Here is a 24,805-nt window from a genome sequence, read left to right on the forward strand (position 1 = left end):
ATCGAGAGAAGAAATGACAGTGAGACAAATTAAAAGAACAGACAGATGGCTGCACTCCCCAACAACTCATCCGTTAAAGCAAATTATCTGCTAATATTCTGCTTATTGGTCTGGCCCACGCGCTGGAGAGAGGGTACAAAAAAGCGTTCCAATATTTATCTTAATAGCAAATTAGCTCCTGTTGCTCTTTGAATCCTATCTTGTTCCTATTTTTATGTACAAGAGCAGCAGAACCCAGTCAAACATCGGGCCTTTCTTTTCTTATTGAAGCCATTTTTTCCCCACAGATCTGGCCTTCCAGGTGTGAGAGCTGCACCGGGGGATCAGGAGGGTGAATCGTCGCAGTGTATGAATTCCAGCATGTGGGGAAGCTAATAGCCTGCATTACTCTGCGCAGCTCGCCACAATGTTTCTGCCAAGTTCGGGCAAAAGCCCCGAGAGGCTGTTAAATCCACTGCTCTGCATCCAGAGACCTGAACTGTGCTGCACCTGTCAAAGTGGCCAGACAGAGCTCGGGGTTCCTCATTTAAACTCCCCCAACATCTGATATTCCGACTGAAAATACTCCGAGTTTAGCAACTTCCATCGCAGCGTCGGGTCTCGAAGGTTGGCAATTCCCCGACCTGCGAGAGCTCAGACGCTTGCGCTGCTCTGCTCAGGCGGCCCCGGCCGTAGCGCGCTCCGTCTCTTCTGCTCCTCTGAACAGGCCTGTCTGTTTCATGATCCTTCCTCTGACATCTGCCATTTCGGATCAGCCCCTCACTCCGCGGCTAATGCTGCTGCAGTTATCCAGGATTCAGCCGTGAGAATATTCTGGAAGAGGAGCGGGTTTCCGGACAAAAGGCAGAGTTTTATTCTGCCTTTGATTTCCAGCCTTTAAGTTAAACACAAACCGTCAAGCCGGTAATGTTTTTTGAATGGAGGTTTACGAGCGAATATCAACTTCCATTCATTATCTTGTGCTTCAACAGCTTGTTTCTTTATAGAACAGTTGATTTTATTTGTAAAGGACGTTGACTTGCTCACGTATGGAATGTGCTATATAGAAATAGCTGATTATACATGTCTTAAATGCTTTAAAACCTTCCCTCAATGATTAAGTTAGGACATTCTGGGCTGTTTTAAATCAATGCTGGGATGATCGATCTAATCTGACGTCCGATTTTATGACCCTGCATTACGCCGCACACATGACTGGCAGGTGGCTTATTTGCTATCTGCTAATAAGCTAGCTATCCGATCGAGTACTACACCTTTTAGCCAGCTGGTTCTAGTCCTGTCTAAATTCTGTTCTTTTGGGTTCTTCCTGCCTCAATGATCCCGACCAGCATTCGCTAACCGACAGTGAAACAGTCACATGTGAAACAAATCAACATCTAAAGCGTCATTCAGAGGACAAACGGACCAGAGCTCATCATTCAGACTTCTCAAACCCTTGGTTTAATTCATCCATCAAAGGAAGTGCCATCTTAACTCTTTATAAAAGATGTGTCAGACTATTACAGAACTGAGGTGTTGCAATTTATGTCTGCAGTAATAGCAAGACTTGGATCTTAGTTAATTGTCTCTTTTCCTCACTGTAAGAGTTATTAGCACTGAAATTAAACTGCCAACTTCCTTTTTTTTTTTTTTTTTTCGTCATGGGAATTTATTGCACGTTACAGTTCCCGAACAGGCTCTCGGCAAGGGTTTAAAGTTTTATCTGTGCCTCCATGTCACAGAACTGGTTGTTCTGCACCACGGTTACCACAAAAACAGCATAGTTTACAATTTCAGGTAGAGTTATTAAAAAAAAAACAGACAAATCTGTATCAGCCATTGTTCCAAAAAAGGTTCTAGCAAGATGAATGGCGAGCCCAAGATAGATAAGACTAGCTGGCCCTCTCACCTTCTTATCTTCAAACAAGACCCCTCTCTTCAGATAACTTTTGCAAATTTCTTCTATGATCTAAAATCCAAGGATAAAACTACCACCTCATCAAACCTCGCACTGCCCTGTTAAGGAGAGCAATACATCGTCTCAGCTTGTATTAATAAGTATTTATAAGTGGATGTTTCTTTGAAGAAGCATCTAGAAGAAGCTGCAGCAAACGCTGCTATTTAAAGACGTTGTCATCATCGGCAGCTTCCGAGCCAGGAAATTAACATCATTAATTTGTTTAGTAGGATGAATCCGTCTGTTTTGTGTCGGTGCCAACTTGAAAGTTGCTCTGATTTTCAACACATTATGAAACCTCAAGACAATATTAGCACGTGTTCTCACAAATGTTCAATCGTTTTCAATGATGTTGGATCACTTTAGACAATTAAATTCTTTCTTTGCCTTCGGTGTTGATGGCTCAAATGCCTTTCAGATGAGTCAGAGAAGAAAGGGATTCCACAAGGGTTAGTTCTTGGTCCAGGAAGGTTCATCATGCGTGAGATATCGATGTTCAGAAGTTCAGAACTGGTAACAGGCTTCAGGTCTGCAGCGCTTCCATAAATTCTTTAGCATTGTTTTACATATTTTATGACATCCCGATGAGATTCTCCCGTTATTTTATGTAATGTATGAAACATTGAACTTATTAAATATATTCAGCATCGATATGTTTCGTCTAGTTTTATCACGTCTATTACAATTACTATTCTTGTTTGACTCATTGACACATTTTCAACCTCACTATTTCCCTGATCAGGTGAATATCAGAATTTAGTCCTCTTCTTTCCACACCTACGTGTACCTACACCACGTATCTTTTTTTTTTGAGTGGAGAACTGTCACACATTCCCTTTTATCTCTGGTTTGTGCAGTACAGAAGTCAATTCAGCTATTTCCTGTGCTTACCCAGCACGCTCATGGGGATTGTCAAACATCAAGTTGCCAACATTGCCAGCATGTTGCCTCATCAGTTTGACAAAGCATTTAAGTAGTAATCTGCCAAACTTTCAAAAGCGCTTCCTCTTTTGATGACAGGCGGTGATTGTTGCACGTTGCCGAGATCAGTTATCAGTCAAACGCTACACAGCAGATATTATTATTATTTTATATAACGCCTTCACGCCTTTTAACTGTCTGGCAGCCAATCGTTTTGAGATTTGAGTGCTGCTCGTCACGCACGGTCACATGATTTTCCTCCAGTTCCTCCAAAACGCCACAATCCTGGTGGCAATGACAGGGTTCAGAAGGGCAGACGAGTGTTTTTAATGTGTTAGGTGTGTTAGATTTGAAAAGGTCAAGGTGACACTAAAGTGTTGCATCCCTTCCTGATGTCTCTGATATTCCTATTATTTGTTAGCATCAACCGCAAACAAGGGGAAACTAGGCTGAATTTAAAGGCTCCCCCCTCAATGCACAACAACTAGGATGTCAAGCTACAGCCTACAGCTGACCTTTAAACTGTCAGGCAGATCGTAAGCACGCCCATTTTGATACTGTTTTTTAAGATTTCCATCTTATATGTTGAGACAGTTGTGCGGCGTGTTTGATTTCTCCAAGATTCTGCGCAGTTGTTTGATTTCTGATGCACGAGTTTGGCCAGACATGAATCAAAGCGGCGCAGAGGCGTACAACCCCGCAGCTGTTCCACTGTTCCCCTCTGGTATTTGAGCTGCTTTTTTAAAAATCACCATCCTGCCAAATTACTGGTGCTCTTATTTATTCCCGAAGACATTCTTTGCATAAAGTGTGAAACAAATGAATTGCTGTGCACAGGAGGAAGTGCATCAAACTAAATGTATAGAATATGTCTGTTTTGGTTAAGATCACACCCTTAACCCAGGATGCTACATTTAAGTGCTATCAACCAACAGGGATGTATCCCAGCATTTTCCTCAGATGCTCATGACAAAAACCCTCTGGCACATCCGCGTGTGCATGTGTTCGATTCTGTGTTTGTCATCCAAAAGAAGCTGGTGTTACTTCAGAGAGCAATAAAAAAGCCTTGATTAACCTTGTCAGCTTTTTGTCGCTCTCTTCGTATTTTACAGCTCGTTTCAAGATGACATAACGATATACGAGATTCGTAACAATACTGCGCACTTCTGAAGTTCTGGGGGGAGAAAACGACGGTTTTATGGGATAATTTATACAGAAATCTGGTGATTTGCCAGTCATCTTCTCAGTAATCGAGTTTACGTTTTTGAATGTCAATGTATAGTTAACATGAGCGGGCTCTGGTCAGAGAAACTGTCTCCATGACAACCATTTGCTATGGTAACCACTATGAATACGCCAGATAACTCAGCAATCTGCACACTTTGTCTCTGCCTGGAAGAGGGCACCTGGTAGGTAAAGGAAATCACGGCACATTCAGGCTGTAAAGAAAGCTCTTACAGGAAGTGATCAGTCAGTTTGGCTGAATGAGCTTCAGCTCCTCACCATCTTGTTTTTGTTTCAAAATTAAACGTGCAAATGTGCAAAGTACAGATAGCGTGTGGGAACATGTGATGAGAGAACACCTTTGGCTCGCAGGCCGAGCAGGAAGACGCACTATAAAACGTAACCGGAACGGTTCTGCATATGCTGTACACATACGCCGCTGCATATTACCTTCACTGCTCCATCTAGAAATCCAATCAACCGGGGCGGCTGAAATGGGCCACACTCAAACAGCCGTGCAAAAGGGAAGTCAGCTGGCTTCTTTTGATTTTGTTTTCACATGTGCAAATAGAAGTAAATCAAAGCCAAAAGAAGAGAAAATGACAAAGGTGCTGAAATGACATTCAAAATGAAGTTTTCCCAGGGAAGCAGCCCGGAAAACGAATGGCTGAAGAGTCGACGCTGCATCAACAATGGAGGAATAGCAAAGAATTCCGTCATTTCTTTTACGGTCAATAGGAAAACCTGCACGAGGGAGCTGAGACGTGCACTACGCGGAGACATTGTTAGCGCACGTAGCCGCGGGAATGGATTGATTTACACTTTTAGATATGGATCCACCTTTTTGTGTACGGTCACGGATAATTGCTCGAAAAGTATGTGTAATAGTTGGGGAGCCAGCCTCCTGCTCTAGGAGAGGTGCAAACGTCCATGACGATGTGCGATAGGCCGCTGGTTACGATGGTCAACATGGGTGATATTTACAATAATGTTATATTACACGCTCGCATCAACATTTTATGGTCAATCGGCCACTGGCGTGTTGCACATGGCTCAGAGGGCCACAACTGCCACAACTTTTTAAAGAGGAACTCCCTGAAGTGAGCGTCTGCAAAGCCCACATGTGCACATATCAGTACCCCATCAGTAGAATGGAGCTTAAATGAATGATATAGCTTCTGTATCAGAGACCATTATCGTTCGTGGGATAATGTATCCATTATATATGAAATATGCCGTAGAAGGATGATTTTAATGCCAGTTCCAGCCGAGAGTCCTGTATCACATGATTATTAATGAGCAGCTGACAGGAAATATTCACCATTCGTTTTAATACTGGGGTGTCGACTCCTGCCCTCTGTGATGGAGGCTCAGTTTTCCCATTTCACCTGAAGGGAGACGGTTCAAATGAGTCAGAATGGGAATGGCCCCCCCTCTGGAGAAATAATCATTCTGATTTAATCCCCTTCTTCTGTTTCGGGCTGCCTTTATTTACAATGTTGCGAAACCTCCCAGTCTAAGAAGCGAGACGAACCAAGCCTGCCTTTCAGCACCTGGATGAAGACCTTGCTGTGAGGCGGTAGCGCTAACCGGTGCTAAATCTCATTCATGGATATTGTTATATATTTACAACCGTTGCGGTGATGCTAAATGGATTTGTATTAACATTTTTATTTGTGTTGTCATTTTTTGAGGTCAGGTAATAAAAAAAACAAAAACAAAACACTGCTCTAATGTCCCAATTCGGAGATCAGCTGCCAAATATGAGAGGTGCCACTGGGGTCACGCGCTCTTCCGTGAGAGCCGGTTCCCCACCATTATCTGTCCTGCGGTCAGAGTACTTAAGCAAACTAAAGCCGCTGCTGAGGGCGTCGGGCCTCCACCTGCGAATGTCAAGTTGAGGCATTTAAGCTACGAGGCGCTACGTCTCCAGCCCAAATCAATGTTCAGCAGCTGAATGCACCAAGATTCGCCTCCGTGACATTAGCGTCGAGAACACTCGATCCCATTTTACTCCAGGAGCGGCGATGCCAAGATGGTTGAAGCCTGGAGCAGCCAGTCTTTCTGCAACTTGCTTCTCAGCTGGGTTTTGGCGTCCGTGAGCTGCAGGTTCTCCCGCAGACATGAGATTTTTCCGTTTCCCACCCGGGCCAAAATAAAAACCTTTTCTCTCTTACGCGGGAAGCCAAGGATAAGCTACACAGATCTTCCAAACACATATTTGGATATTCGTGATTAAAATCATAGTCCGCACAAGCTTTTCCACAAATGTAGAACAAATTGGATTAATTTTAATAATGGCCACTTTAACGTTTCCACTCTTCAGCGGGAACCATATATTTGCAGCTTTGCCACATTTAATATTAACATTGTTTGAAATATCGTTATTATGTAAATTACATTAAGAAATAAGTTACATCTTCTGGATGTTATCAGATATTAATGTTAAACTAAGAAAATTATAAATGCTGCATCCTGGCTAGCTTTACTGGATTGGACCAATACTTGCTAAATTATTACTTTTTTTTCTTCTTAAAAACCACTGGAAAAGATCAAAACTGACATTTTTGTCATCAAACCCTACTTTTTATTGCAATAAATGTAAAATACACATCATGATTCAGACAGCTGTACTTCAGTCTGGGTACTTGACATAATTCCCGTTACCAACACACAACTGAGTGCGTTCACTTGACATTTTACACATTTTAGTAAACAGCCATCAGTGGTAATTGCCTTTGTCTGATTATAATCATCTTGTTCTTAAAAGTTTACACCCCCCCCCCCCCCCCCCCCCCCCCCCCCCCCCCACACACACACACACACAAACGCATCTTCTATTTATCCAAACTCCTGACAGTTCCAACAATTGCCACGAATCTCAATCATTGTGTGATTGAGTGGAACGCTTTTGCCAAACTTGTTCATTTATTTTCCAAATATTGTTAAATCTGCTTTGTCAGAAGAAGAGAAAAACATTTTCTAAATGTCAAACTGTCACCTGGCGCGCGTCTCATGACTGATGACTTTGAGAATATGAATAAAATCCTCCTTCTAAAACAAAATCCAGTCATATTTTAATTAGCTGCAGTTGGACGAACGATCTTTCCGCCTGATGCATTTTTTTTCATCTGTCTGGCCGACAGTAAACAAGATGATCTGATTTTGACAGTTTTGCTTTTTGGGGACATCTTGACTATATTGTCCACTCCCTTGTTTGAGTCAAAGCTAAACAGAGAAGCTTTAATGCCAAAAAAACAAGTTGAACTGACACATTTCCACAGTAGCAAAAGTTACAGTTTAAAGTTTGGTTTTGACGCAGGAGATTTGGTCAAATTTTCAGAAAAGACAAAGTAAAATCACTACAAATGAACCATATTGACCTTGAGATTATAGCACAAACATACAGCCCAACATATCTGCAGGTGGTCAACCTGGCTAGCACAGGTGAGCTCGCTCACTGTTACCGCTAGCAGCTAACTGGTTTGGCTGAACTGGCGGTAATTTCACTTGAGCTGAGGCAACTGGACTCTGAGGAATCTTATTAACACGTTTCATCATATCTCTGATTTTTCGGCGCACAAAAAAAAAAAAAATTTCTACCAGAGCTGGTTTGTGTGTCATAATCAGGACAACAATCCACCTGATTGGTCAAATCACACATTGATATAATAAACAGAAAAAACATGATATTCATTTATTTATTGACTGTCTTTATTCCATTGACCTCACATGAAAAATTAAATATCAGATAACAGTACAATAGTAATAAAAACGCGCACGTTTTTACGATGCCAACAACAGGGCCGCTGCAGCACCCTCAGCGCCCAACAGCACACGTCCAGGATTGAATCCTGAGGTGAACAATGTGTGTAAGTGTGTGTCTGGTGATGGACAGGTAACCAGCCCAGGGTGTATTCCTGCCACTCAACCAGACCCCCCAAATTAAAAACAAGTGGGTAAATGAAAATGTGTGTTTGCTTGTGTTTTCCATTGTGATGAGGGTGGCACAGGACCACTAAATTAAATCTTTCCCTCAGCGCGCAGTGTGTTTTCATGACGCTCGGCCACGTGCGTCACGACAAATGTCTGAACCTGACTAAAATAGCATCACATATGTCAAATGTGCCCGTTGTGTCGTCGTTTGTCTGGAGCTGGTCCAGCTCCTGCCCGCTCTGCTCCTACGACTCAAATGTATTTCCATCATTTCCCACCGTTTTGACCGTGTTCCATCTGTTCTCACACAGCAAGGGGCTGGAAAAAAACAAAAAGGAAACACTGGACACCCAAGGTTGAAGACACGTGCAGGCTGGTGACCTTTGGAAAATGTGTGATGTGTGTCTTCCTGATACCAGCAGCCCCGGCGCAGGAAATGCAACAGCAAAAGCAAATTTAGGTCTGAGCTTTTTATAGTAGCTGCAAGTATAAATATCCTTCAGGCTCATTGAAAGAAGCTTATGACTTTAAATATAACTTTAATGATATACGTTCCTGAAGGCAATGTTCTAGAAAAGGCTGAAATCATTCCTTGTATCATTTCTGCCTGTCATTACAGGCATGCAGACGTCTTATAGCCGAGATGTAAAATGATCAAACGGCTCTCTCCAGATAACGACCTCTAATGCCTCATCAACGAGATGGTTACAGGTTTTTGATTGAAAATGCATCAAAATGAGCGGGCAGCCTTTGATGAGTTCAGACTGCGCTGCGAAAAATGCCAAGAAGAAAGAAAGATAGAAAAATCCCAGCAGATCAGAAAAACTCCTCTGCGTACACTCTTCCTGATCAACGGGAACGTTGGTCAATGATCTGAGTGGAAAGAACAAGGACCCACAGAAACCCTGTGCTGGTCCTCCTCCGCTGAGCCCCCTTTCCCCCACACACACACACACACTTCGGTCTTTTGTTTTTAAAAAGTCCCCATCATGTTTCCAAGCATCGTGTCACTCAGAGGAAACATCACTGCAGGAATCAGGTTGAACCTCTTGTAAACAATCCTGTATCTAAAACACCTGCAAGAGCATCCTTTTCCCATAGTTTACCCAAGTGAGTAGGCGGATTATCCTCTGATATCAAAAGCCCTCAACAGCTGAAAACAAAAGCTCGCCGCGGATTCGCCGAACTGAGGCAAAATCATAAAATAAACTGAGCCGAGAGCCGGCGACTGTTAGGAGTCTGAGGGTTTAAGCCCCGGAAGAACTGAAGGATAAACGCTTTTTCCTTTTGACAGCAGAAGAATGCCTTTGGCCTCCGCGCGTTAGCTCTGCTGTGAAACGCTATAGTAAAATCACAACTGTGTCTTGGCTGTGGAGGCATGACTCGGGATCCTCTAATCAGTTCTCCTTTTTTTCCCCTCCTTGCTTGGCTTCTGCTTTTCTGCAAAATCCGTGTTGACAAACGGAAACGGCGGTTTCTGTGACGTGCGTGGGAGAGCCCCAGCGTGTGCATCCTGGCTCTCAGCCACCCACACTCCTCACCAGCCATTAGTACATCTGTTTATTTAGCGCCATCGCTGCGAGTTTACTCACCGTGCAAGTGAGAGACGGCGCGGCTAAGCGTGATTTAGAAGAGGATGCCTGATTCCCGCCCCTCCTTTAATTGGAGAGAAACTTACCGACGCTCCTCTAGGTTGACTTTGCTTATGTGATTTAACATAACAGGTTTTATTAAAAGACCCTCTTCATGCTTCATTTCCACTGATCACCAGCTGCTTGGTCAACTGAATAGTTAGGATTTTAATTAGGCATTACTGGAGAGCACGGTCCTCCAACACTGTCCAGCCTTGTACTCGGAGCATCAGAAGCTGAGCCCAAATAAGCCGCGGGTGATGTGCCAAGCAATAATTTGCCTGATACAGTATAAGCTCTATGATGCGCTAGATGGAAAGGCCTGAAGTGGCTTATCTGTTTGATCTCTGAATCCTCCTGTTCCACTCCACAGACTGTGGGCTTCTTATTTCCCCACATTATACTGCAGATGTCGGTGCAAGCCTCTGAGGTATGCAGCATTTTAGCCTGCATCATCCCTTTAGACTGCTTTCCTCATCATCGCTAGCATGTAATACAATACATTCTATTGATTTCTTAGGAAACAGCTCTTGCAGTGAATTGACTGTGTTGCTATGGCCTTAAGTGGACTAATTTCCCTCAATGCTGCGGGTAAATATCAAAGGCCTGCACTGTAAGAGTATTGAAGAATATTGTTTTACTTTAATGTTCAGATAGTGTTTTTGTTGTTTCTCCAGGACTTAGCGTCCTATGAGGCAGACACAAGCAGTATTTCCTTTCAAATTTCCATTATTGACCATTTCTGTCATAATTTGTTTCAGGAGGTTTTATTTGATTTGATTTTTTTAGGCACTGCGTAGACTATCGGCATCTATAATGCTGAGGAGCGGCAACAGTTGGGCTGTGCGCCTCGCTGCAGACATGAGGTGTTTCTTCATCACTAAAGCCACTATAAAAACAAAAAAACAACAACACCGAGCCAAGCCTAATTATAGCTATAATGTAAATAGCATTTTAGCAACCACACGGTCAGGACTCAGTTTCTGTAATATGACATTTTATGGTGTAGAGGAATCTTCCTGCAACTACAATAATTCAGTGGCCGCCCCAATCAAAAGATGTGGCTCCGACCTCTTCCCACAAGGCTTCATGGAACGTTCAGTGGCAGGCCTCCTGTCGCGTCTGCGAGGTAGCGGTGTCTTAATAAGCGCCAGCTTCAGGAGGCGTTACACGACTCGCCACGGGGAACAAAACAGCCTTTGTTTTTAACTGCTGTCGCCGACCTTGAAATACAGCCGCTAAAGGAGCTAAAAGACTCGCTATGAAACATGCATGTGCACCCAGTCCTGTCAAAAAGCTTCCCAGTTAACGAAACATAGATTGTTTGTGTCAGCTGCAGCTGAGAAATGGTAAGTTTGTGAGGAGACACACGGGGAAGGGTGCAGACATCTGGTCATTACCGTTAAAATGTCATATTTCGTGTTTCCGAATGACCGAACGATGGAGGAGCAGACTGCAAGAGTTGTTTATTACGCTTTGCTTTATTTCTTCATAAGTTTACCCATCAAAGGCAGGCGATCGTGTCACTTATTCATAAAGTAGCAGGGACGGAGAAAAGCATCTGGGACGATGGTGCAATGTTCAAAAAATAGTCCCCAAAATGGAAGTGCACAAACACTGGAAACGCGCATTATTTAATTATTTTGTTTATTATGTATTTGGACTGGACCTATTTAATCATTTTATTGCAAAGTCTGCTGCTGTGTAATTATGTGATTATAAATTGAACATAATCACTGTCATGGAGGTAATTACTTTTTTTTAGGTCAGTGCCAGCATCAAGTATACAAGCAGATCACCGGCCAGATTTTTGGATGGCCAGCTGTGTGAAGATCTGCCAAAATGGACCTGTATATCAATGTTTGATGAAGTGATTGTCAAGGGACTGGGTCTTATGGCGAGATTATATTAAACACAACAGAGGTGCTTTACTTCATCAGAAGTACTAAATTGAACCTGACGAATCGAAAAGCACATTAATCAAAGCAAAACGCACCGCAGACAGAACCAGCGGGGATAACGGCCAAATAAAGATCGAGCTGCTGCTGAAAATGAGCCCTACAAAAATTCATGCGGCCCTTTAGACCCCCCCCCCCCCCCCCCCCCGCCCCCCGCTAATTAAAAGTTACACCTTGGAGTCAACACCCTGTGTCTATTCTCTCCTCTACCTCTCCTCTCCTCTCCTCTCCTCTACCTCTCCTCTCCTCTCCTCTCCTCTCCTCTCCTCTCCTCTCCTCTCCTCTCCTCTCCTCTCCTCTCCTCTCCTCTCCTCTCCTCTCCTCTCCTCTCCTCTCCTCTCAGCCGGCCATCAGCAGGAGGGTCCCCCTACATGAGCCTGGTCCTGCTCAAGGTTTCTTCCTGTTAAAGGGGAGTTTTTCCTTGCCACTGTTGCTTGTTTGGGGTCAGGCCCTGGGATTCTGGAAAGTGCCTTGAAACAATTTTGATTGTAAAAGACGCTATATAAATAAAAATTGAACGATTGATTGAGACGCGTGGCCACACTGCCGAGCGCCCGTCTGACCCGGAGGTGAGCCTGCCGCTAACGGCTGGTCGGACTTCTCTGCAGCAGTCACATGAACAGGCAGAGCCAATGCTCCAACAACCTGATTTCTTATGTACTTTGGTGCTTTTCTCTCCCTCTCTCTGCAGCTATATGCTGGCTTTGCTGACCCCATAGCTGCACTCGCCCGCTGACCGACCCCACTGACCCCTTCATGATGTATTCGTCTGACCTGTCTTTCTGCCCCCATGTGAGCTTGGTCCTGCTCCGGGTTTCTTCCTGTTAAAGTGAAGATTTCCCCATACTTGTCTCTTGTTGGGAGTGTCGGGCTCTTTGTTTCTGCAAAATGCTCCTACACAGTCTTAATGGTAAGAGTCACTGTGTCAATAATGTTGAATGGAAAAAAAACAGAGCCTCTTATGTAAATCCAGGGTTCAGATATCTTGGAATGATTGACAACTGCACTGTCTGAGAGAGCGCGGGGGACTCCACCTCCTCCAACTATATGAGGAAATATTGTCTTATACGCTGTGATGCAATTGCATTTTGCACGTGTGTGTCTGTCTGTGTGTGTGTGAAAGAGAGAGAGTGTGTATGCAACGTTCACATGAATGTGAATGTGGTGCCAGCAGCAGATAAGGGTGGATAAAGCATGGCTCTCACCAAGTTTTCCCTTAATTGTTTGTTTTGAGCATTCTTCTTCTATGCAAATGCCCAATCCTTAAAGATAAGAGAACACTTTGCACCATCAATTGTGTTAACTGCACAGTGGAGCACTGGCATAATTCAGTGGTGACTAACTAGGATTTTTCCACTGTTGCTATTTCTTTACAGCTGCCAAATCTTAGCTGATATATTCACCTTCTCGTTCTATGGTGACCAATCTATTTTTAAAAATATGCAGACTCCACTTGCTGCACCGCCACCATGCACAGCGGCCCCCCTGAAACTGGTCCTGCCAGTTTGACTTTTAGCCCTGTTTGACGTAGAATACACATCAGGATAAACCTTGAATGGTTGTTGTAAAATGCCTGTTGACAGAAGCTCCTGCTGCTCTGGTGGCAGTGGCTGCATTGGCACACTCCCTATATATTCTGATAGCAAGGCTTATTTTCAGGCTTATTTTCATTTTTCCAAGGAGCCTCAGTCATGGCGATGTGTATCCAACTGGTAATCCTTTGATCAGTGGATAACCTGCCTTTCCACCGAAGCCACAGCATCCCGCTGACTCCGCCTGGCATGTTGGAGTTTTTATCAAACCGGATAATGAGCTGTTCATTTGGCCGGCCTGTGTGGAAGCAGAGAAATGCCCCAAATAAGCCGACCAGGGGGCGTCCCCACTGGACACTATCGAATTACAGGGATCGCTTCAAAGAAAATGTATGGTTATTGTATTTTATGAGGCATCATGTGGTCAGAGAGTATGTTTGTGTGAATTTTCTAATCTTGTTGTGAGGATGGACCGTTTCTGACAGCGTTGATTGAGACAAACCGATTCCCAAACACAGAGCGTCCCCTCGCAGGGAAGTACCGATGAACTCTGCAGTGTGCACAACTGCTGATGCAAATGATTTTTATGACACCCCTGCGTAGAAGAATGCATGCAGTGTGCATTTTCCGAAGGGGGGATTTGTCAGAAAACATTCTGTTATTGAATAGAAACTAAATGAAGCCACATCTGAACAACAACTCTCAAACTGCTACATGGGAAGAAAGGATTTTGCTACGTTTGATCATCTCGGCACAAAGGAGAAACAGGAAAAAGGCGTCCTGACCCTGAAACACATCAACTGTCTCCTCTCACTGTGGAGGAAGAGTGGCTCCGGCCCCAGCTCCTCCTGGATGTCTGAACCCAGCTGTCATCCATCCATAGAACAGAAACTGACATTCCTCGCAACCCAATCCATCTGCCAGTCTTCCTTCAGTCTTGAACAGAATCCTGAGATACCTCAACTCCTCCAGTTGGGGCGGTAGCTCCTCTTCAATCCTCAGTGGGGGATCCACCCTTTTCCATCTAATGGCAGAGGTGCTGACCTTCATCCCAGCCACTTCTCAGTTGGCTCTGTGGGGATGAACAGGATCCCAGCCATCGGCTGACAGATGATGCAGTCTTGGGGTCTGTATGTTGAAGGATCTAGAAAAAGTAGCAATTATAATTCAGAAGAAGAAAAGCACTGTAATAACATATTGTCCCAATCCACGGATTGTGTTGTTACTATTCACGCGGCGCTTTTTTTTTTTTTAAACGACCATACTCACACCGCTATCAAGAAGACCTGGACTCTCCTGGAACACTGTTAACACTCACCACAGGGATAAAAAGAAACAAAGCAGCAGTTAATCAATCAAAACCACATTGTCTCTTTCATCTTGATGCCAATGCTGATTTGTGCTTGTGCACAGGTGCCCAGTACAAATGTGCAATCCAGCTCCCCTTAACACACACACGTATGCGTGCGCACACATGCATGCATAAAACCTTACTGATTTACTGCTTTGTACACATTGTGCTGACACTGAATATCACACTTGGCATCAGCACCTGATGAATAGACCTGGTGTGAAGGTGTACTTAGTTTGTAAGCCTGTGATATATATTTGCAGGCTGCAGAGCTGCACCAAGACTCTTTAATTCTAAACTAGTGCCGTGTTTCTGTAGATAAAAACTTTACTTTTCCCAGGTCTTATAAAGTTCCTAAACCCATTGGCAGTTGACAGCTCCCGAAGAGAGTCTGCAGATTAATCCTCCTTATCTGTGAACGTGTACGTCATTTTTAAAATATCAGGGATGCTAATTATAGCATGTGCTACTAAAATAAACACGTAATCATTTAGCAGAATTTCTGCCTTCCTGAATTAAGTAACTGATAAGGTTAATTAATTGGTCTGTAGGTTTACAAGAACAATCATATGAAGATATGACATTCATGTGATGATGAAATCTGATTGAGAAATCTGAGGTCTTTGCCAGATTTTGGCTAAGTTTCCTATCCCGAGACGCAGCGTCTGACCGCGATACTGTTTACTTTATTAAACTGCGACTGCAAGTTGGATAACAAGCTGAAATAACACACATCACAAGCCATTCCCTGTGATTAGGCACGCTTCTCAGCCGCTAAAAGGATTAAAGTCACGATAATGAAGATAAAAAGAAGACATTAATAATTTTGCTATGTTAATTAAAGGCAAGAGGATTACCAACAACACAGGCGCAATGTAACGAAATAAACAGACAGGCACTGACATTTTTCCAAAACCATTAAAATTAAATGAATTTGGACCCTGCTGTGATGAAGCACTTTATATAGAGGTGGGAAAAAAAGTAAGCAAAACTCAACATTCTCGCTTAACACAAGAGGCACTCCAGAAAAACACGATGCATATTTTAATATAGACATTTCTTCCGTTAATGCAGCTTATACCTTCAATCATGTTGCATTTTTTTCTCTTCTCTTATTATCATTGTTCTCCTGGCATTTCTATAGTTTAATGAATGACGTCGGAGCTTCATTAATATTTATGAACTACTGTTTGTGCATACATCCATCCATCTTATACCACTTTTTCCCTGAACACTGTACTTCTTTTTCCCTTCTCTTTTGTCCCCAGTGATTAATTTATTGTTACTTAATTTATTACATTATTAGTTTTCTAATGTTTTCCAGTAGTTTGAGCTGCAACCGTTTAAATTATTTTATGTGCTATGTGATTTGATTCATTTTAAACAAATTCTCCCTCTGACCTTAAAGCGACACAGTGGATTCAAAGGTTTGACTCACCTTTCCTTCCCAATCTTGGTGAATAGATAATGGAGGAACTCTCATGAGTGTTTGAGCTGTACCTTTAGCCTCTTTCCTTTCCGTCTTCTGTCCTTTTTTGCTACGTGACGTAATTGTTTGCCCTCCAGCCAGTGACACTACCTCTGTCCCATCCCCATTATTGTCGTTACTTACACTTGTCTCGCCCTCTCACGGGTCAAAATGTCTGCTGCTAGAAAAGGTCTGAGGGGTGTGAGCTGAGTGCAGAGCAATAAACGCATTCACAATCACTCCACCTGTCACTCTTCCTGCTCCGGATTGACTTCCAGACAGATCAAGCGGGCGCTGCAGACACATTTAAAAAAATCAAGAAACAGAGGGAAAGAAGCGAAGGAATGAAGCTTTATGGACTTTTTTGCACGTATCGTGGTGATATGGGCTTGGTTGAAACAGTTTCTGAATGGCTCCAAAGATCCTCAACTGGATTCAGTCTAGAACAGTGTTGGTGGCTTCAAGAGAAGATTTTTAAAAGGAACCATCGACATGATTGAACACAGCAACTTTCTGACCTTATAACGTCAGGTCTTTCATTGTTGTCATGGCCACTGAGCGTATGTTAAAACCGAATGAAAACTCTCCACAAGCTAAGCTGAGTCATTTTCATCTCTCTTTTGTAGCATACAGCCATAAATCCCTCAGTCTGATAATGTAGCAATACAATGACACTATAATATTTTATTGCTCCGCCCTGCTTCTATAGGGACCAGGGAGAGATAGGTAGCTTTATTGTGTTTTTATTAATATTATGCATTAGCATCATTAGTCAAAAACCTGCAGAACTGCCTTTTTAATTAATTATTTGCTGTTAATATCTGTTAATCAGCTGTTTGAAAAAAGCTGAATCCAAAATACTAAAATCGGACACAGAGTTGATGATGTGTTTCCCACATTTAAAGCTAAATTGAGCTGTCAGACATAATGCCAATGCCAGAATAGAAGGTTTCTCTTCAACTGGGTGTGACTGGCACACAGGTGTCAATCCTTCGCAACCATCCAACTGCAAATATCTATGACGTGGATATATTTGCGTCCCATCTGCTGTAAAAAGCCAAAATGCGTCACAGTCTTAGTCACGAGTCTTGGAAAGAGAAGTAAAACCTGACTACATCGATATATTTCCCACCATTATTACCAACAAATCTTCAGACCGGGCTGGAAATCTCATTAAGATATTTTTCTCAACTACTTAATCAAACCTGTTTGCTGCAAAAAGTGCAGCAATGAGCTGCTTCAGCAACCAAAGCTGTAATGCAGCACAAAACTAAATATGCATGTAGTGGGTGTATGGTGAAATCTATATCTCACAATTGCCCTGAAATAAACCCCAACGTCTCTAAATTCTCGTTCCTGTGGTGTGGCTGAACAGCTGTTCTCAATTAAACAAGAGTCAGAGCTGCTGAAATCACATTTACACCTGGGCTGTGTGTGGCTGCTGCCATTTCAGTCATTCGTATTTCCCAGCAATCTAAATAAATGTCACAAACATGGCATTTATGTTCAGCAGTAGTTGCTCAATTATGCCGCCATGACTGATTCGGCTCCTATTTCTCCTTTTTTTTCCTCAGATTTTTTTTCCAAAAAATCAAATTAAAATCTTTCTCATGCACCCTCCAGCCTGAATAGGAAGCAGGTGGTGGGGGACAAAACCCACTGAGGTCTGAGGATCTGAACATGGCAGAGTAAGTTTCTCACTTTGCACAATGGAATTAATTTATAGCCAGATGTGACAAGGCTTTGGAATAAGTGAGTTGGCCAGTAGGCTGACCCTCTGGAGAGCACATCCAACCCAGGACATACCCATAAATGTATGAAAAATGATTAGGCTGTGACTAATTGCCCGTTTAGTGTCGCCAAAAGTTGTTAAACAGACCATTGCCTTTTAATACCTAAAGTAAGGAATGGGATTAATTAAGCAGAAATGTATTCTTCTACTGTGCCAAGTCTCTTTCTCACCGCCTCTAAAAACACTGTGTGATGGGGTTTTCACCTCAGGGAAATCGTTGGTAATGGCCTGAAAAAGGATCTCCTTCTTCTCAAGTCACTACTCCGTTTTGGGCGGATGAATGAATGCATTAAAACGGCTGCGGCGCCGTCTATAAAATGGAAGGCAGGGTTTAAAATGGAAGTGTGGGAGATGGTGGATTTACAGCCCCACGAGCACAAAACTATGACCTTTGGGAGGGAAATCAATAAGGTCTTATTACAAATATCTATTTATAGGGAAGAAAGCGGTGATGGGCTTAAAATACAACATGGACTGAATTTTATTCTGCTTTTGAGATGCGTTGTTGACGGTTGTTTGCTGGGTTGCTCCTGTCTGGTTGGTACTAGCGTCGAACCTGAAAACACGTCCGTCACTGGCTGACAGTTCCACTGCGGCGAGACGTCAAACAGAGATGTTCCATCCTGCTCGTGACTCCTGTAAGCGTACAGATCAGATCAAGTTTGCGCCAGCAGATGTTGCCTCTTTGAATAAGAAATCAGTCAGATGCAATAGATGGGATGTAGGGATGTCAATGACAAGCAAGGTTATGCAATAAACTGCAATAAACAAACCAATTTTGTGGAGGACCACAATAGCGTCGGTTAGCTGTGCGCAGCTGGAAAACTTTATTAACAAAGGTAATGGAGCGGGGGCTGGGGGGTTATTGTTATTTTAGAGATCGTGAAGGGGGTGGAATCCATCAGCCGAACTTTATTTCCCATAATATTGTCACATCAGTTGGCTTCTTACAGCTCTGTGAAGGAAAGTAAATCTAGCTTGGAAACAGCGGAGAATAATCTGTCAGCAGTGAGATTTACACCTTACATGGTCTTCAAGGCCCGGTCCAACAGGGAGGGTGCCAAAAACTGCAGCCAGATTGCCAGACACCAGTCTCACAAAGCACCCGCGCGGCCATTTAATGGCTGTGCTTTCTGAGCTTTATAGGCTGTGCTGATACACGAAGGACACCGGCAGTCCACTTGAACAAGTCTGAGGTGCCATAACTGCTGCCTGATTGCTTTTTTATCCAAGCTGACTTGCTTGTGTTTTGTTGCCTCCGGATCAATTTGAAGGGAGGGCAGTGGTCTTTGTTTTGACCCACATCAACACACCCACATTCCCGCTAACGCTTGACGCGCTGAAGGAGCCGTAAAATAAACTGCCGTGTATATTTAGCAGGTAATTATCTAACTGAAAATGACAACTAGAAATGTCTGGACCGGTGGCGTACACTTCCCCTGCAGGGATTTACTCCACCGACATTTGTCATCAGTGTGTTATCGGATAATTTAGCCACTAATTCTTATTATTGTACTTTACCATGGTTGGTAGCAGCGCTGTAAAAACTGCCCTCCCGATTTCCACCAAAAGTATCCACACTGGGATCATAATTGTACTGTAATGCACAGCTACAACAACCAATACCATCATGCACCATGAGCCTGCAGAAATCTGATGGTGTGAAAGCTCCTAAGAGCCTCTTTTTCCCCAGCATTTGCGCTATTTAATTCCTGAAATATTTGGATGCAATATTTGTGTATTCTCTAAACGGGGACTAAAAATACTGTTGTGTTTATTCCTCCTGTATTTTTCAACCTCTTGACTTAATGAAATCCCACAGCAATTAATCTTTTGACTTACCTCTGAGCTACTTTGTCAGCAAGCTACTGCGAAAGTGCAAACCGAGCCTGACATTTAACTAATTGCAGTCATTGGAGGATGATCACTTATATAATGTATTGGAAATGCACAGCGGCATTGCGCAACTGCCTCACACTTTGCTGACCCTCCAAACAGTTAAACCAAAATGAAGCGGAAGGAAATATCCACTTTACGAGACACGGGGATCGGAGTTTTTGCCTTTGCTGCCACAGTTCGGCGGCCCAATCAAGCGTCGCCCAGCTGCAGTCGATTCCCCTCTGTTTTGTGACCTACCAGTGTGACTCCTACCTGTCCTTGGCACCAGATTTCCATGTGTTTAATGAAGACCTGTGTCACCGCTTCCTCTGGCACGGTGGAATGCTCATTCCAAACAGAGAGGAGAGATATGAATGATGGGAAAGCCCTTCATAAGGTAAAGCAAGGCACACTAGGGGGCTGCTGGGTGTATATTGTACCTGTCTTAACGTCATTTAGGTCTTATTTGTCGGTCTAACAGTCAGCGGTCCCCTGCTTTCTTGGCCCTCACCTGCAAACAGCCATGGAAATCCTGACAGACTGCCAAACAAGCTGTCAGCAAAGGCGCGCCGCCTGCGTTTCTCTGACGGCTGCCGTGCACGGCGCGCAGAGTGGCACTTAGCCTCATTGGTATTCCGTACTCCGCTTTCACGGTTCAGGTTGACTCTCCAATAACGTGCCCATATACGTTTTAAACCAAGCCTCTTTTCTGCAATGTTTCAGGACTGATTCAATTGCCTGCTGGCGTGTCCCTCATCGAGCCGAGCATGTCATTACGCACGCCATCCAATGTTATATGCAACAGGGTTACATTTCTGCCGCGGTTCAATGTGAGGATTGATAGCATTTTGGTTGCAATCATTTCTTTCTGTGTCTCTCTGCCTCATAAATTGGTCCGGCCATGATTGCTCACTCGTCTGCCACGTCATATTTAGGTTCACATTGGGAGATATTCCAATTATCAGCCAGGTAATGTGAGGGAAATCATCTCTCTTTAGCTCGGGCAGACTGATTGCGTTATTTCCCTCAAGTTGACTGCTTCATAACATTTTTTTTTCTCTCCTTCTTTGCCCATTTCACTGAATTTAATTCCCCCTCCACACTGGTTTTTAAATAACAAATGTGCTGACAGGTTTTTCACAATCTAACAGGTTTAGACTCTTAAAATTTCACAGGCATAAAATCACATCTTCATCATATCCTCTAATATTTTAACCTGTTTTTTGGACATGCTTTTTCAACATTACCCTGTGGTGTGTGTATGTGTGTGTGTGAGAGAGAGTTCCCATTAACTTTAATTATATCTGATGGCAGCATTTTGTCCAAAGAACCCCCCACTCCACCCACAACCACGGGCCCTGTCCTTCATCACCTGCGAAGGTCTAATCTTATCTGCGGCTGTTGCATTGCTCTTCATTAATCACTCCCAGGGCTCAATCAAACTGTGACGGATGGTTGACACGGCCTTGTCCGGCTATTTCTCAGGTGTTGGGAGTTGTTCCCGGGTCAGACCAGGGCGCAGCGCCGTGTCGATTCATGACAGGTGTCTGAGCACATCTCAACCCAGCTGCGTTCTTCACAGAGGGTGCACATCATGCTTTCCGGCCACGTGTGCCAAATGTGCATTGCACCTGAAGGTCCGCACGTTGTTCTGCCGCTCCTGACCTTGTCTCATCAGGAGTCCAAGCTGTGATCCGCGCACCCTCATCGTCGCCGACACCGAACGTTCTACTTGTTTGACCCAGATTGAGACATTAAAAATGTCATCCTGTCTTCTGCTGGAAGAGGAGGAGGCATTTGCATGGAGCGAGTTTGTTTTGTAACGGCAGGTTATTAATGGCACGATGATGGAACAAATCAACCTGAGGTAGCCTGAGCTTTTAGCTAATCCATAGTAATCAGTGATGCTGCATTGAGCTTTGTGCTTCATGGAGCCTTACCAATCAGCAAAGGAAACAGTGATCTGCCATCTGTTTTCCTCTGCTCGCGGATGGGGGCAAGGCCGCCACCAGTGAAAAATGGTAATTATATATAAAGGATGAGTACGGGCGGGATTGGAGGGGTGTGCTTTTTAAAGCAACATAATCACCTTATGAAGTGTTTTCTGTATTAGAGAACATTCTGCTAGTTGTAATTACAAAAGCGATCACGGATACGAGCTAATACCCATCAAATGCTAATAGATGCTATTGTTTTATCAGCTGTCTAATAGAAAAATATCTTCTAATCTTGTATTATTGGAGAGTTTCGCCAAATGACTTCCAGTGGGATGTGAAGAGTCAGGCTGTATTGATCTTCGTTAATTGCTGTGACAGTGAGATATGATATTAAGCATGAAGCGATACTGAATCCAAAAACGCTCTGTCATCTTTTCGTGCATTGTACAAGCACAAAGGTAGTGAACATGCAGTCACTCTGGTGACAGAACAATGTCCTCCTGGTTGGCAGATGATCTGGCATCAGTGTATCTGGGTCTACATAACCTTTGGACGCCTCCCATCCTTAGCCTACGGGGAACAGAGGACAATGCACTGTCCTGTTAGAGATGAATAATGGACCTGCTGGCAAAAGAGATGTCGCTAATGTTTCGTCAAAATATCTCAAATCTGTCCCCAATGTTAATGTCTCCTGACTCACAGCCAAAGAATCTTCATCTGGCGAGGTAACGTTACTGCAAGGTCTGAAATTTGTAGCCCGGAAAATGAGCGAAACAACAAAATAATCCTCTGCGTACCGTCTCGGGAGTGTGTAAGCATCACAATAAAGGCTCTTTTTTTGTTGTTGTTGTTTTAATGTAATTGAAGCTTTGCCTGCTTGGCAGCCTAGCATTGTTTGTTTATGCTAATGGATGTGATGACCTGTTGGTCCCCAATCTTGCAAGAAAATGGCAGCCAGTGCTTTGGGGGGGATGAGCCATTGATTCCTTCCCTGCACTTTTGGATTCAGTTACTGGAGACTAACCGAAGCAGGGCCATACAAAAGGAAAATGTTAGAAATTCAGAAACAAAAACACCAGTTAATAAAAAAATTCACTTGTTCATGTATGGCATATCAGCTCCAAGCTAAATGATGTTTGTGCAGCTTCTACCAAGCTGCCTGGTGTTCATATGTTCACTCTGCCTCTATTATACCAGACTCCTGGGGCTCTGTGCTGCCTAAACAGCACAGCTGTAAATCCCTTAAAGCAGTACTCCACGCGCTGACTGTTATACATGAGCACACAAACAAAAAACAAAGAGGAGGAACGATAATGTATGCACTTTTCCCAGAACATCTGCTGCAGAAGACTCTCCAAACTGTCATCACTGCAAACTAAACGCTCCGCAATTAGTGCAATCCGTTTGATTTTCCAGACAAAAGGAGCCATTTTCATCTCGTCCTAGCGTGATTCCTCAGTGATCCAGTCGAAAGAGGCCACCTTTCACTTGCTGAGTTTTCTTTTCTGTTTTTGATTTCCCCATCTGTGTGTAATGAACTGTATGGAATTTTATTTTGGCCTTTGAAAGTTCCAATTTATTTTTATATTCTGAGCTCTACTGGCGGTCTTCTCTCCACAGACTACCCACTTGATCATCTTGTTGTGGAGCTGGTGGATGTGGTAATGCTGAGAAACAATGTTCCGCTAACACCACTGCGGGCCTTCTCCAGTTGATCTGGTTTCCTCCCACAATCCCAAAAAATCTGAGCATTTGGTTGATTGGAAAGTCTAATTTGCCCCAAGGTGTGAGCATGTGAGCGTGTGAGACGAGGTCGTGTGCCAGATTCCTGCCTCTCACCAGGTGACTGCTGGGATTGGCTCCAGCACGCCCCGGGACACTGATGAGAAATAAGCAGTGGTTAACAGAAAACGGATGGATGGAAGAGAGTGATGAGATGGTTATGCCATTGAGTTTGGCCTCTCAATGAGCATTCAACAACTTTCTCTTAACCCAAAGACAGACCCCTTTAGTGTGTAGAGGACCATTTCTAATTGGACCGCTTGCAGCACGTATTGAGAAAAACTGAAAAAAAAACTACTGTGCAGATGCTTTGTTTTTGTCGTCTTAGAAAAAGCAATTAATGAGTTATTACATGTAATATCCCAGCCTCCTTCAGCACAATGTGGATTACAAGCTATATGACAAATGCACAAACTTCACATTAGGCTGGAGACTCAAAGGTCACCATCATAAAAGTCGACCATGATTTCCCTCTTCCTTCGTCTCTGACATTTTACCTGTTTTTCTTCCCCCACTGTAAAACATCAGGGAATTATGGCTGAAGTGACAGAGGGGGGCTGTCCCTCAAAGACCTTCTGCTGGGTAGAGTTTTGCTCTGCCACAAAAAAAAAAAAAAATCATAAAAGACCACTTACCCAGCCAGCACATTCTTTCTTTTTTTCTTTTTGTGTTGAAATGTCACTACTTTGGGGCCACCATTATAATTTGTGTAAGCAGATGGGTCTGACTGTGTTTTTGTTTGAGGGTCCCAGGAGAGGGTTTCAGCAGAGAGACCTCTGGCTGCAACCTCCCTCTAACATATTGATCAGGAATGCTATTGGCTTCAGCTCTGTGAATAAAATGTCACTCTGGTGAGTTCAATTCCCCACTGGGCGGCTGAATAGAGAGTCGAAACCGTAGCACTTTCTGTGGACTCTTACTTCCTGTAAGTCGATGCTATTTGGGATGACGTCGCACTAGAGCGAAATTGGAATTGCCCTTTTGAAACTCTTTTCGGAGCTGTTTCATATTTGTTTGCTTGGGTGCCTGTGTTTGTGCTATATTACATTATTCATCAAACCAAATCCAGGTAAATAATGTTTGTTTTAGATGTGAGGAGTCTTGACGGGAGCATCGTGGCACATTAACCCTGTGGAAGCAAGAATCCCTCTGACATTTAAAATAATGGGAACATGAAAAACAATGTTTATACAAATTCAAGTATACAGTGTGCAGTGTTTTGGTATCCACATAACGGGAACAAGGATATTGGTTTCCTGTTTCTGTGGCTTCTAGTACAAAAAGGTGGAGACCTTCAAGCCCCTCCTCCAATTTCTAACACCAAATCTGCTCTTTTATTGTGGGGATGGGTGCATTCAATGTGGGTTTGAAATGAGAAGACCCTTCACCAGGAAATGTCATCATCTTGAGTTGTTTCTCTGTTTTCCCTGAGCTACATAAATAACTGTAGGTAGTCAAG

General features: G+C 43.5%; 1 long non-coding RNA gene across 1 annotated transcript; it reads right to left on the reverse strand.

The window, feature by feature from the left end:
* Positions 1-13,711: 13,711 nt before the first annotated feature.
* On the reverse strand, positions 13,712-16,134 carry LOC115252090 (uncharacterized). The gene is made up of 3 exons (XR_003890530.1): positions 15,928-16,134; positions 14,408-14,451; positions 13,712-14,266 (listed from the first exon to the last, which is right to left on the reverse strand). It is a non-coding gene; the product is annotated as an uncharacterized lncRNA (long non-coding RNA).
* Positions 16,135-24,805: the final 8,671 nt, after the last annotated feature.

This window comes from Takifugu rubripes, chromosome 13 (genome assembly GCF_901000725.2).
Source record: "Takifugu rubripes chromosome 13, fTakRub1.2, whole genome shotgun sequence".
Taxonomy (NCBI): Eukaryota; Metazoa; Chordata; class Actinopteri; order Tetraodontiformes; family Tetraodontidae; genus Takifugu; species Takifugu rubripes.